The sequence below is a fragment of the Callorhinus ursinus genome, unplaced genomic scaffold (assembly GCF_003265705.2).
Source record: "Callorhinus ursinus isolate GAN/ISIS: 27379988/994484 unplaced genomic scaffold, GSC_fseal_2.0 scaffold29, whole genome shotgun sequence".
Taxonomy (NCBI): domain Eukaryota; kingdom Metazoa; phylum Chordata; class Mammalia; order Carnivora; family Otariidae; genus Callorhinus; species Callorhinus ursinus.
The window spans coordinates 328497-343200 of NW_027397091.1; the positions used below are offsets into that span (position 1 = coordinate 328497).

The following is a 14704-nucleotide window of genomic DNA, read 5'->3' on the forward strand; positions in this document are numbered from 1 at the left end:
AGCTTTGTGACACACTGGAGATAAGGCTGGCATCTGTCTCCAGCAGCTCGCCACCTTGGCTTCAGGCCCTGCTCGCCCCTCTTCTCTCAGTAAGCCAGGCCCCGACATGTAGCCAGCCCATCAGCTGTGGCTGCAAGAGAGCGTGTATCCTCACCGTGGTAAGTGGGCCACCGATCGAGCTCAGCTGACTTGCCATAGAGCCCGTCTCCTCTCCATGACCTTTGTCTGCTTTAGGAGTCTCAGCTTTGCCTTGAAAATCTGTAAGGAGAGGGACCCTCCACCCCCTACCTCCCCCACCCCCGTCCCACTGGTGGGCAGGGCTCTGGTGCCATCAGCTGCAGCCTGGCTCCTGCACCCAGCTTGCCCTGCTCCGCTGTGCCCCAGGCAAGCCCGTGGAGCCCTCCCGGGGTGCTTTCTGGTTAGAGTCTTTGCCTTGATAGATAAGAGCCTGCCGAGGTGCTTGTGGTTCTTAGATTCCTCAGAAGCTGAGTGTCAGGGCTGTCCCTCCAGAAAAAGGCACACACCTGACGCACACTGTGGTACTTCATATGCCTTCCGGGCGCTTGCAGGCCCTGTGCATCCTTGGAGTTCGAAGGACCCCAGATGGAGAGCCCCTGCCCTGGTCCCAAGCACCCCTGAGTGGTGCAGGAAGAGACACGGTCCCCAGCAGAGTGCAGGGAGAGAGCTAGATGAGACTGGAAACCAGGGCCCCCACCACCAGATGGGGTCCTTCGTCATTTTCCTGCAGTTTACTTCAGTGTCTCTTAGTAGGGGCTAGATTCCTCCGGTTGCCATCTGTGCTGTTACAGCCTGGGCGACAGTCTGCCTTTCAGAATGCATGGGGTGGCCTCCTCCGGACACGCAAAAGTGGACAAAGGGTGGGCCCCTGGCTGCTCGAGAGCCGGTGTTCAGTTTCTCGGAGGGAGGGGGGGCTACCCTGCCGCAGCCCCCACCCCACCTGCGATTTCCACAACCCGTAGGCTTCGAACATGGGGTGTGGAGTGCACCCCGGCCGGAAGGCCACCACCGCCTCTCGAGCCGTTGGCCTGCTACGGAGCAGTGTTGGGCATCGGCGGCTTTTTGGGGGTCGGTCCTGGAGGGAGGCTGCGTGGGTCTTGAAGATCTGGGGAAGACGACAGAGTTGAAGCCAGAGCCAAGGCTTCCGGTCGCGAGGCCACCGTTCTCATTTGCGTCTTCCTGTGGCTGGCTTTCCTGGGGTGGGTGGCCCACTGAAGCCAGACTGGCTCCCGTTGGCCACCCCTGGATCTCAGGCTTCTCTCTCCAGACTGAACAGAAGGCCTTATTTTCTTCCCCTTTGAAAGGCAGTGAGGGAAGGCGGGGCAGAGAGCTGGCATTGGCCCCAGAGCTGCCTGGTTCTGTAGCAGGTCAGCGGTGTCGTGTCCGGGAAACCCTTCGTCCCCACCCCCGTGTGCCTCCTGTCCCCCACCCAGCTCTGCAGGTGTGTTGGGGGGGGAAGGGGGCGGCACGGTGTGGCCAGGTAGGAAATGAGCCCGGGCGACCTCCCGGCTCCTCCCCTGCCACCTGCTGGAGCCTGGCCAGGCGGCCCGGTTTTCTGAGGTGAGGGTGAGCATCTCTCTCTCCACCTGGCATTGCGCTGCTCAGTGTGAACTCAGCTATAGGCAGGGATGTTACAACCAGATTTTGTGTTAAGATCCTGTCATGCTGAATGATTCCATGAAGTTCGTAAATTAATTCTTTTATTGCCACGTGCTAGCTCCCGGGTCCCGTCAATCAGTCCGTATTTGACTCGAGGGCTTGGCGCCCTGAGAGGCTCAAGAGAAGCCCAGGACTGTCCTGTCCTTCAGGCAGTTAGGGTTAGGGGTGGGGCGGGGGGGCACATGGCATGGCTCATGGGGGTCTGCTCGCTGGGGCACAGGGGCAGGGGCCCCTGGGAGAAGGCCCATGGAGGGGGACCTGGAAGGGTGAGGGGCAGGGAAGGTGACAACCGGACCAGCGCTTGCTGAGGCCCAAAGCAGAAAGGAGGCTGGCTTGATGCCAAGTCGTCTGGTCTGGAATTTTTGCCTGGGCCAGCCAGGGAGGTGGTGAGGGTTAGGGTTGGGGTGTGATCGAAAGCTGTCATCACCACATGCTAATTGCCTCCTGTATACCTCAGTGTGCCCCATACGGATACTGTCGCTGGACGTCACACCCTGCACAGCAGACATGGCCACCTTGTCAACTCAGAGAGCTGAGGCTCAGGGACCTGGACTAGTAATGGGGAGGAGAGCTGGGGTATCAATTTTAGGTCTCCCACCTCGGCCCTTGACAGAGCAGTAGCTCTTCACTGCTCTGTAACCTGATGCTCGATGAATGACGTTCTCCCCGCGTTCAGGACCTGCTCCCAAACTCCTGCCTTCTTTTAGCCTCCTGGTCAGGGCTCAGAGACCGTCGCGAATGGCGTCCCTGGCCTTGCAGAGCATCGTGGCTGCTGTGGAGCCCCTGTTGGGTGTGCTCTGCTCAGACTCTTGTTCCCTTTTCCCTTCTGTAGACCCGTGCACCGCTTGTGGCACGGTGGTTCCTAGCTTTGCCCCTCTCTGAGCCCCTGTGGCTAGCAGAGCCTTCGGTAAATGGGGTATCAGAACGCTTGGCTCCCTGGCGTTTGTCCCTCTGACAGATGGGGACAGACAGTAGTACCAGGGCCACTGAACCCCGGGGCTGGCTGGTCGGTATCTACGTATGAAAAGCCAGCTGCTTTGGTATATTACGCAAGCGAGGAAAACTAATCCTGCTTAGGAGAGGCCTGCCCTCTGTGACCCTGACATGGCCTAGCCCCTGTGCCTCCACAGTGGGATATGCCAACAATGAATACCTGAGCCTTGGTTTGCCCATTTGTAAAGTGGAGATCTTTCCTCCACGCCCCTTTGTTTGGGCAAGGGAAGCATCGCTTTCGAAGCCTTGCACGGTGTCTGGCGTGTCAAAGGCAGCCGTAGCTACAGGAATAATACCTCCACGCGGGGGTGCAGGGAGGACAGGGGCACCTGGGTGTCTCAGTCGTTAAGCGTCTGCCTTCGGCTCGGGTCGTGATCCCAGGGTCCTGGGATCGAGCCCCTCATCGGGCTCCCCACTCGGCCGGAAGCCTGCTTCTCCCTCTCCCACTCCCCCTGCTTGTGTTCCCTCTCTTGCTCTCTCTCTCTCTCTCTCTCTCTCTCTCTCTCTCTGAAATAAATCAATCTTGAAAAATATATATTCAAAAAATAAAAAATATATATTTAAAAAAAAAAAAAAGGAGTGCAGGGAGGACTTACTTTAAGAGTGAGTTCCTGGCTCCCCACCTAAGAATACCACCATTTGAGTTTATGTTGTGCTTTAGTCTATGAGCATGCCAACCCAATGACTTCCTTTTCTCTTGAATAGATGAGAGGGATAGAGAACACTGGACTTGAGGTTTGAATCCCAGTTAAGCGTTTACGAGTCATTGAACCTTTTCGCATGTTGCTAAGTGTCGAGAGCATGTGCATCACATATGCTTACGGTTGCTGCTTACCTTCACAGCAGGTGGCATGAGCTCAGGTGCTCTGTGCCACCCTGAAACCTGGTATGGGAGCCCTCCTGACACTTGCCAGTGGTCACCTGGGGTACTGGCCCATCCTTCCAACGGGGTAGCCATGACATTCTTGTACAATATCACAGAAAATAGATCCTTGCAGACAGCTACGTGGTATTTCAGACTTCGAGGCTCATGGGCTTTAAAATTCCATCCTTAGGCCTGAGCGGGTTGAAAGGGGCTGAGGATAGCTTTGCCACCATCTGGCTGTCCTTGGGGCATTACAGCAACGGTGTGGCAGAGGCTGCCTTCCAGAGGGCGTATTGGGAGAGCTCCCCCCACCCCGCCTTCATCCTACACGTCCATACTGCAGATAAGGACAGAAAGTTTCTGAATTAAGCCTCATCTCTAGATAAGGTGTACAGTTCGGTCTGAGAACCAGAGTGAACAATGTGATCGATCGTACGGAGTGTCCCGCTCGGTACCAAGTGCCGGGATAGGCAGCTTACTTGAATCCTCACAACAGCCCCTAAAAGGGTAAAGAGCAGCATCCCCATTTGCTGGCAGGGAAAAGGAGGCTCAGATGCTATAAGCGGCTGGTAAGTGGCAGAGGCGGGATTTGAACCCAGGACTGTTCACCACAGCCTGTGCTGTTTCCCCAGTAGAGCACCTGAGTGAAGATGCTCTACCGAAACATAGTCGTGGCTCCTGGGAGATTCTCACACCCTGAGGCTGCCAGACTGACACATTTGGAAGGATGGTACAGTTTGAAAGAAGGAGGCAGAGTAGGAGACGGGGGACCACAAACCATTCCCATTTAGTTTCATCTCAAAATGACATTTTGACATCAACAAAGTAGGAGGGCCGCACTTGGAGAGTAAAGGATAGCCTTCTCTTCCCCGAGATGTTTCGTCTCTGCAGGCTGGGGGGGTCGGGAGGAGGTGGATCGGGGGGGCCCGTCCATCCCACCCCTTCGTCCTCACTCCCCGCCCCTTCCCCCACTTCCCTTCTCCAAAGTGCTGGTGGCATTCATGGGAGCACTCTGGTTCCCCCATTTCCTTGATCAGACAGACAACTGCTAAGCTGGCAGAGGAACTTGCTAGAAGGCTGCTCCCTGCCTGGTGGCTCCACATCCTCTGATGTGCCCTAGACACCAGTCTCTTGCAGAGGTACCTAAGCCAAGCCCTCCATGAACGCTTTTCTGAGTGAATGTGTTTATAAGTGAAGGGATTAAGTGGGTTTTAAACTCCGCTTAAGCTCTTGTCTCTCCAGGAAGGGATTTCCCGGGACAGTTCGATGCTGAAAGCAGGAGCTGTGGGGTGAGACTGACCCAGGCCCAGACCCTTCCCTCGCCCACCCTTTGGCCGTGCAGCCCTTTTCTCTGAGCTTCTCTGGAACTGGGTGACCGTAGTGCCTACCTCGTAGGGTTGCGGGGGCGAGATGAGGCCGTAGCTATAACACGCGGGCTCCGTGTGGGGACACAGCAAGGGGGAAGCAGTGGGAAAGAGCTGAAAGTTGCCTTAATGGGTTGTTCCCTACAAAGCCCTTGGAACGTTCGATGCTGGGTGAGCGATTGCTGTGATGATAATTACGGAGAAGGAAGGTCAGACGTGCTGAGGGAGCTTTGTCCGAGAGCTGAAAGAAGGGGAAGGATTTGCCAACACGCCTTCCCGGATCACTGGCCCCTCTCCCCCTCAGGACTGGCGGCAGATGCAGGTGGCAGCGGAACCCCTGGCCGGTGGCTTGAGGGCACTGCGGGCAGTGCTCAGCAGCGCTGTGGTGTGGGCCGAGCCGCTCCATCTCTCTGGGCCTGTCCCCTTGTTAAAATGGGGCGGTCAGCCTCACCAAATGAGACGATCCGGAAGGCAAATGTGGCAGTTAATCACACACCACTTGTCATTCCGCTCAGCGGCATGGCTCGGCCTCCGCACAGGGCTCTGTGGTCAGAGGTACGCATTCCACTGGAAGCGACGAGGCAGGCCCTGGTCCAAGCCAGTCACTGGGCAGCCAGGGAGCCGGGGTGTGACATCTGCTAGGATGAAGTCGGAGGCTCCCAGCCCCTTACACCATTTACCACCCCAGCAGGTGCCTGGGAGGGTCTGCTGTTGGTCTAACCCAGAACCGGGTGCTCCAAGCCATTTCTGCTCATAGCTGCAGAGCCTGGCTCCCCGTGTACCTGCCACACCATCGGCCCCCCAGGGCAGGTGCACCTTCTGTAATGGGAGGCGGGAGAGGAACCCGAAGCCAAGGTCCTCTCCCTGAAAGAGAGCCCTCTTGCTTTCCTTGTCCCTGCCCCCAAGAGAGAAGCAGACCCAGACCTTTAGGCCATCCTGAGGCATCCTCCTGCGAGGAGGGGACCCAGTGCCAAAGCCAGGGGAGGGTGGGGGAGTCTATGGGAAATGTCAGCCTGGCTTCCTGGCAAGGGGCCCAGTGATTACAGCGGTCATTACACACTGGTGTCTCGGGAGCTGTGCTGTTGGTTTGACCTTCTGCGGGCACACTCTGTTCTGCTAGTTTATTATATAAAAAGGGACTTCTGGCTTCTGAATCTCTCAGCCTCCTTGACCGCTGCTTTTCTGCTGCCATGGGCCACCTTCCTGCTGATGGGCATCCCTTTGAGCAGGGTATCCTCAGCTTGGGTCCTGCCAAGGGAGGGAGGAAAGCAGTGTCCAAAAGGTCATAACTGGTCCTGGAGATGAGCTTAGCAGATCACACATTAGCCTACAGTTTCCTGGGCTTTTCTTGTCCTGTTTCAGAAGGACTTGGAGTGTCTCGGATGGTGAGGTTCCCCCCCCGCCCAGCTCTCCCTCCCCCTGGCTGCTGGTTGCTCTGCTTTGTCTTGAAAGCACAGGGAGAAGGTCGTAGACATGCTGAGTAAAGCCAGAATTTGAGATGGCTTCTGGGTCATCCCAGGATGTGCTTCTGGTGATTTTATTTTGCCAAGTCAGAAACTGAGATACTAAACCCACCAATGCATTTTTTTTGTTGATGGAGCGGACTTCACAGGCAGGGAAACAGAAGCAGCAGAGGAAAAGGTTGAGGCTGAGAAAGCCAGTATTTTCTTCCAGATCAAATACTTTTCCAGCACCTTTATAATTCACCCCCACTCTACTCCCCATACGCAGACCCTGGGCGCCCCCTCCCTCGCCTTGCGCTGGAGGAAGGAACTGCACAATCTAACCTCACCTGACAGCTTGTGGAAAATTCTCCGCTGTCCACTATGTGTGTGGAAGAGCCCAGAAAAGAGCCTGGGTCTGGTCTTTTGGACTTCTTCTCCAGGGGCCTTTCTTTGGGGCTGCCAGCTTTTCTTGTCCCTTAGAGTACGCTGGTTTTCCCATTACAAAGTAAAGCATGACAGCGTGATGTGTCCTCAGTAGTAAGCAGGGGAAGGAGAAAATGCACCCACGACAAGTACATTTTGATGTACTCTTGACAGATTTCCTATACGTGGAGGTTTTTGTTTGTTACATGGTTCAGCTCGTACTGTATATGCCGCGGGACATCGTGGGCTGCTTATTTCTCCTTAACCCCAGGAAGTGCTTCTGCCATAACCTGCCTTCTCATTTCCTCTGTACTACATCACTGAGTAAGATGGATCATTTGCTTAAATCTTTCCTTTCTGGATTTCTGGGTTGTTGCCTCACAATGTAGATCATACTTCAACGAGCACCTTTATTCATAAAGTCCTTTTCATATATAAGATGACCAGTCAAGCTGGGTTTCCGGAAGTGGAACTTTAGGGTCTAGAGGTCTGCACACACCTGAGGCTCTGAAAACACAGGGCCAGATTGCTTTCCGGAAGGCGCTGGTACACGTCTCCAGCAGGGTGTGCATCCCTTCCGTGCCACCCTCACCCAGCTAGGAGCGAGCAGTTTGGGTGGTCTAGTGGCTGCAGACCGCATGCTGTCCAAATCGAACACATCCGTCGTTGCCGGTTGGGGACGAGGACGGGGTGGACTCATGGAGTCAGTCAGTTCCTGCTGGGGGCCAGGTACTGCACAGTCGTTATTCCAGTCAGACCTCAATGGAGAGCCCACCATTTCTCACAGAAGGAGACGGGCTGTCTCATACTGCCAGACCCCACTGCCTCCTGTGAGGACCAGCCAGGCGTCTGTCTCCCTGGGACCTGAGGACGACAGGCCCGGGTGGTCAGGCTGCACAGGCAGCGAGTGATGGTGGGGAGGGCACGGCTCCTCAGGCTACACGGAGCTTACACAAGAATAAAGCCATGGGGGTGGGGCAGATTTGGAGGGATTTCAAGCAGGCCATGAAAGACCCGTCATTCAGGTTGATGGCAGGCACTCCGAAACCCCAGGATGAGTCCCTGGGCTGTGCAGATGGAGGAGCATTGCTGCCTAGGCTGGGGCCCTGCTCAGCTCTGATTGGGCTGGAGGCAGGTGCTGGCTCAAGGCTGATCGCTGTAGCTCTTGTGTTCCAGGCCTCCACTAAAATGGGTCCCTGAAAGGCCGGTGGCTGGTCCTGTTCCCGAGGCCTGGCACCAAGGCAATTCCCAAGCAATAGCTAATCATAATAGGGCCAGGTGCTGTCTCAGGTGAGATGCATTGTTCATTTGGTCCTCATGATAACCTCTGATGTGGTGCAGGTGACGAGACCAAGGAGCAGAGGGCTTTAAATTTGCCCGTGGTCAAGGGGCAGAACTTCATTCTTGACCCTGGCCCTGAGTCACCCCAGCCCCTGGCTGTGGGGTTCTGGCCCCTCTTGAGACCTAAGAGCTTTGGCTAACTCAGGTTCTCAGGGGGCTGAGCCTCACTTGTCTGTGACACAGGATAAACCCAAGAGCGTGAGCGCGAAACTTCCGTACAGCACAGTTAGAGAGGGTGAGGAGGGACGTGGGCCAGGGTCCGGAGGGACTGATGGCTAGGGTCCTGCAGCATCTTGTCCTAATAGCACAGGGATGGGGGTCATGATGGGATTGGCAGCTGCAGCCAACCAGCCTGCGTTCCCAGCCGGGGTCGGCTGCTCCATCAGTGTGATGTTAGTCATATGTCTTATTAACGGTACCTCAGTTTCCCTCTGTGAAAAAGGAGAATAATGTGCCATGCCTACGGCAGGGTGGTTGTAGCAAAGCTAGATTCACTCCCTGTGAGGTATTCAGAAACCTCTCTGGCCCCCAGCACATCACAGCTCCTGAGGTCCTCGGGGTTGGGTGCTGGCCCCGAGTGGGGCATCCGGAGCCTGGAGGTGCCCCGAGCCCACCGGCCCAGTGTCCGCTCATCCCCGGCCTTCTGTCTTCTGTCTTCCAGGTTGATCCTCGGGACCCACAGTCTCATCGTGTCTCCCACAGAGGCCCACAGAGGTGGTGGCTTGGTCGGTTGGTGATCTCCCGACAGCTGGATCTCCGGCAATGTGAAGCTTTTGTTTGGGTTTCCCCCCCTCCTTTTAGTTTCGCTTAATTTTTTTTAAATCTTATTTTATTTTTTGTCCTTTTTTTTCCTTCCTTTTTTAATTTAAATGATTAAGACTTCAGAAGAGCAGGAAACTGTGCTGTGGAGAAACAACATGGACAAAAGCATATGTATAAATGTCATTCTTAATTTTTGTAAGGGGTTAGGGAGCTATTTTGTTTTGTTCCTTTATTTTCCCTCTGTCTTCTTTGATTTACCCATCCTTCAGTTCTGCTTAGAGCACCTCACTTTCCCAGAGAAGGCCTGCCTCTCTGCGGAGAGCCAGGGTGGGTCCCGGCCCTGGGGGGCGTGAAGACAGAAGGCAGCCTGTGGGCCACCTCCCCCGCAGACACAGGCGCTGCCAGACTCCGGCGGGCCGCCCTCAGCCCTAGAAATGGTCAGAGGCGAAGAAGGACCTGGAAGAGGAAGACAGGGTTTGGCCCAGAGAACTCAAGAAAGTCTCAACTGCGGGTTTGTTCTCTCTCAGCTGCCGGAAGCCCTGGGCCACTCCAGGACTCGCAGTGGTGGGAGGCCATTCCCTCTTCTGCCCTTTAGAACCCAGAGCGCTGGGGAGCAGGGGGGGGACAGAGGTGACTATCCCCCACTTCCCAGCGGTCGAGCGCCAGCCCAGCCCAGCTCTACAAGCCTACCTTTCTGTTAGTGGTCTCCCTCCCAGAGGAAGACCCCCTCCCCCCAGGAAAAACAACTGTTGTGCCAAACCTCTGCCTGGGACACAGCCGGGTCTTCGGCAGGCATCTGTCACTCCTTTGAGGTTAGCGCCCATCACCTCCTGCTTCCTGGATCATCTCCTTCCCACGTGTGCCCTCCACGCATCCCGGTTGTCAGAGACTGCCTGAGTCCCTGCGATCTGGCTGTGACCTGGCCCTAAGAACAGGGTGTCCTGAAACTGGCTGCCATTGTCACCTCCTCGCAGTGAAGGGCATGCCATGCACGTGGGCCCGTGGTGTCCCAGTCGGCGGCAGCGTCAAGCGCCGTCTCCCTCACCCCCAGGAACTTACTGTTAGGTGCCCTCCCTCCGCGTACACGTGTCCGGTGGGAAAAGATTGGACCCACCAAGAGCAGGGAGGGGACGGGCTAGATCCCCCCCCCCCGAGCCCCTGCAGCTGTCAGGTGCCCATGGCGTAAAGTTTGCCCCGCGTGACCCTGTTGACCTCAGCACCAGCGTCTGTGCGGGCCATGGTCTGTGTGGCCATCCCACGCTCTCTGCCAGCACGTGGGCAGCTCCCTCGCCTCGGGCTTGTGAACCTGAGGGTTTGCCCACCCCCTCCGCCCCCGGCGCAGGTTCAGGTGGCTGGCCCCGTGTTGTCCCTCTCACCCGCAAGCTGCTGAGGCTGCTCCAAAGGCTTCTCCCCCGTTACGGCCAAGCAGGACAGGGTCTTGGGGGAAAGGGAAATTCTTCTATGTTTGTTTCTCGTTTTCTCTAAACCAGCATAGGATCGATAGGGGAGGTACTTGGAGGGCATTCAGGTTGGTGTGTGACCAAGGGGGGCTCTCCGCCACCACCACCACCACCAGCCCCCCCCGAGCGGCAGTGCTTTGGCCCTGGGTGTTGCGGAGAGACCAACGCGACACCAGCCCAAACTTGCAAACTCACCACACGTTTGCTGGCATTCTCTCGCCTTTTCTCAGGGCCCTCAAATACCAAGGCTGCTGCTTCCTCCTGGGCAGACGGTTGGCCGCGGTGAGCAGGGCTGCAGGTGGGAGCCATGTGCTTCCCTGCCCTGTGAAATCCTTCATGCCCACCCACCTCATCTCCTCTCTGGCTTCTCAGGCCACCAGAGTGCACCCTGAGCCGCCCCCGGGAGGGTGGGGAGCACAGTGTCCCTGACTGCAGCGCAACCCCGTTCTCTGCCTTCCTTCAGGGGCAGCTAATGGTGAGAACAAGGGGACTGGCTCTCACCCCACGTTCCCTGGCTGCAGCCCCTGCCCTCAAGTTCTTGGTCAAGGCTCAGGCCTGACCTCAGGCCCTTTACTTCAACTTCACCTCGGCCCTCCCCCGGTCTCTAACCTCCATCTGGATCAGGTCTCGGAGCTGTAGCGGTCCCCCTTCATTATTTCTCTTGGCATCAGTGTAGCCCCCGTAGGTCACAGGATGCCTCTGCCTTTTGGGCAAGGCAGGCAGCCTGGGAGGGCTAGCCCTTATCCTGCAGGACTTCGGCCTACCCTTGCTTGGTGGCAGGGCCTCCTTCCCAGGCTCGCGATGGCCAGCTCATTAGCCCCAAGTGCCTGTCTCTCTCTCTTGTCCCCCACTTTGTCCACCCCGCGTGCCCAGCCAGCCAGGTGGACGTCAGCCCCAGGTGAGCGCCGGCTCGGCCCACAGCCAGCGGACTAGCCTCAGTTGGACCCAGGGAGCTCCCATCCACGTCTCAGCCCCCGCCCCGTTCCCGCTGTGGGTCAGCCTGCTGCCTCTCTTTCCCCCCTTCATCCTTCGCGCCTGTAGGTGCGGCCTGGCGGCAGCCCTGTGCCACCCCATCTCAGCGCCACCACGTTCGTAAGGCCTGTGCAAGTTTTAGGAGTTCCAAACCTTGAAATAGTCACTCTCTTCTCCTTGGATCTGTGAAACAGTTAGCCCGCAGCGGGGAGGTTCTGGGCCTGAGACCTGGGGCTCTTGAGCTCAGTATCTTCCCAGCGAGAGGACTCGGCAAGACAGATCATAGTGCCTTATTCCACTGCCCTCCCTTGACCAGACGTGCTGGCTCCGCTGGAAGTCCGTGGCGTCCTTCTCCCTACGTCTGCCTGTCACTTAACCTCTCACTCCCGCCCACAGAGAGCCAGGAGGGAAGCCAGGCCCGGGGCTCCCGCCACCACCGGGACACTAAGCGCAGCTATAGCCGGGGACAGAACAAGCATGTTTCCACCAGGTGGATGCTCGCTCTCTGCCTCTCAATACCCAGCAGACCCCCTGCCTCTTACCTCTAGCCAGGAGGATGCCGCAGTCTGTCCATTCAGGGCTGGCTCCGTCTGACCCCTTTCTGGGCGCCGGGGACGAAAGGCGCAGGCCTTAGCCCCCTCTCCTCCCAGAAGCATTGGGAGAGGAGCGTGGGACTGCTTTCCTCCCACGCAGACGTGGTTCGCCCCCGACCGGCTGCCTTTCTGAGGGAGTGTGTTCAATGTTTACTTAAGAGATACCCTGTTTACAGCTGGAGGAGAAACGAGCCCAACACTGGCAGAGATCTGACTCCTGATGGGGCCTGGCCTCCTTTGGGGCACTGCCGGGGGGGGGGGGGGGGGTCCCAGAGCGAATGAAGGCTGAGCCCGCAGGGGCGCACGCCCCGCACCCCCTCTGCTCCCTGACCCCGCGGTGCTAAGACCACTCACCACCTTCCTCGCAGCCTTCTTGCCCCTGGACATTCCCCGCCTCCACCATTCCCTTCCTCCCAGGTTCTCTGCTCCTTGACATATCAGCTGTCTCCTAGAAAACCAGTGTTTGGAGCAATAAGATTATTTTTGCCTGAGTCCTTTTTCTGAGGAAAGGTAAAGAGCCGGCATTGTAGGAGTGTTCTGTCTATGTTGTTGCAGTTTACCTTTGCAGAAGACAGATCTTTGTGGGACGGCTGTCTGGGTTTCAGCCTCAGAGTATCTTTTGGAAACTTGGAACAGCAGGAGTTGGGCCTCCACCCGCCCAAGAAGGGGACCCCTAACTCTCTGCCCTCACCTTGCTCCATGCTGCCTGGGCTCCTGGCTCCGCCCACCCAAGTGTGCCTGTCCCTTCCGATCCCCCTTGTGCTCCGCTCCCCTGTACACACCCATCTGGGGGGACCGGTGGCTCCTGGGTTATCGCTCCCCCCTGACTCCCTTCCCCTCCCTTGGCCTGCGTGGTGGCCCCCAGACCACAGCGCTCCTGGAGTCACCTAGGAACTGGCAGCCTGACAACAGCCAAGCCTGGGGCTGAGGCCCAGAGATGGCACCTTGGCCGGCCTCCGGGACGCCAGGCCCGGCTCTGACCCTGCCTGCCCGGCTCGGAGGGCAGGGCCTCCTGTGCAGAGAGATGCCCTCAGAGGGGAAGCGAGGAGGCGGGGCCGGAGGCCTGGCGAATGTACGCTTCCAAGGCCACCCTCGAGAGGTGAAGCCACTCCCACTGGTTGCCTGGAGGCGCCCACATCTTTTGCCAGGAGGGGCCACACAAAAGGAAGGGAGTTTGTTCAGGAACATTGTAAAGAACTCTGTGTGCCCCAGGGGTCCTCCTTCATCACAGCCGGGGAGTATGACGCCACAATTTAACATGCAGGTGGGGACGACTTGGGTGTGAGGGAGGCACCGAGTAACCCAGGCACAAAGTTAGCTTCAGATACTAGTTAATAAATCTATTTTTCTTTATTTTCTTTTTTTTGCACAGAAGCTGGTAATCTAGGACCTACGTGTGAACAACTTTATATGAATATTTTTTGTACTTGGTTTACTTGGGTTGGTATGATACATTATATTTAAGTTCCTTGAACACTGTGGATCCCCCTAATGTGTATGAATGACTGAGGCTTTGTAAATTAAGGGACGTTTGTGTGAATAAAGTTATTTGATGGGGTCAAAGAAGCCATACGTGATTTGAAAACGAGTGCTTCGTGGTTTTGTTGACACCCGTTTGGGGGAGGGAGGAGCCAGGCGGTGCCACAGGTCCCAGGTCCCGGTGGGTGAACTGCCTGGTGGCCTTCGACCAGCCTTCCAGCCCCAGCCCCACCCGGGGAGCAGGCCCCTCAGGAGGAGGAACCTGCCCGCCCTTGGGGCACGGGAATCCACACCTAACCCGGCCAGCCCATCCCATCGCAGGGGTTTCAGGGGCTGCAACCAGGCCCTCAGAGGCCCTCCCAGGCCCAGCTCTGCTTCTGCAAGTTCTGCCCTCGGGAGTTTTAACAGAGAGATAAAAGAGAGGTCTCCAAACCACAGCGGCAGGGGGAAGGGGACAGGGATGTCCCAGGGGGCCGGTGGGCTCTGAGCTGAGGGGCTGACACCCATGCCCCGAGAGCAGAGACTGAGCCGGGCCGCGGTGGTGGGCCTGGCCAACAGCAGCCTTCCACGTTCCATGGGCAGTGAGCACTTACTACAAGCCAGGTGCTACTGGCCCTCATGGTAGGTACGGTGTGTGCCTCTCTACTGAGGGGTGAGAAAACTAGGGCCCAGAGTCCTGCAGGGTGCTGGGTGGGTGCTCGGTGCACCAGGAAGAATAAGAACTTCTGCCACTTGTCGCCGGGTACGGGGGCTCGCTGCGCATCCCTTTCCTCAAGCAAAATGGCAGTGGTTGAGGCTAAATAGAAACCTCGTGTTGGGCCCAGCACTTAGAAGGCCTTCAACCAAGGCTCCTATAGTTCCCTTTTCCCAGAGAGCCAGGTTTGGGATGATCCCGGCATCTGCGGGCCACTGAGCCTGGACTCCCGGGCCTGCACAGCCTCGGGAAAGCTGCTCACTCTGGAAGGGCCGGTGTTTTACCGGAGGACCATGGCTCAGGCTTCTCAGAATCGGACCTTGTAGACCCAGGAATCCTAAAACTGCTGGAGGCTGAGTCAGGCCGCTGGAATGTGTGCCGGAGGAACAGATAAGTCCGCCTTCCTGCCCGATCTGAGAGTGAGCACGCCGCATTCCAGGCCCAGGCTTTGGTGTCTGGGGACAAGGCTTCTTGCAAAGGATCCTTCTGTGCTTAGCCTGGGGCTTGGGGAAGGACGACCCACAAGTTCGCTTTAATGACTTGGCTGAGATCATTCACCCTTTTGAAGTGTGTACAAGTCAGTGTTTTGTTTTTTTTTCATACGTTCAGAGTTGTGCAACCGTCACACCATCCAAT

The 14704-nt window shown here is 57.1% G+C and overlaps 1 protein-coding gene across 4 annotated transcripts in view; it reads left to right on the forward strand.

The window, feature by feature from the left end:
- The window catches only part of STK35 (serine/threonine kinase 35), a 43866-nt gene extending 30386 nt beyond the window's left edge, over positions 1-13480 (forward strand). For 2 of the 4 annotated variants that reach the window (XM_025875948.2, XM_073878288.1), the window contains exon 4: positions 8770-13480. The gene's annotated coding sequence lies outside the window, so the exon portion shown is untranslated. The remainder of the gene's footprint in view (positions 1-8769) is intronic. The other 2 variants (XR_003209209.2, XR_012374095.1) reach the window with 2 other exon arrangements.
- Positions 13481-14704: the final 1224 nt, after the last annotated feature.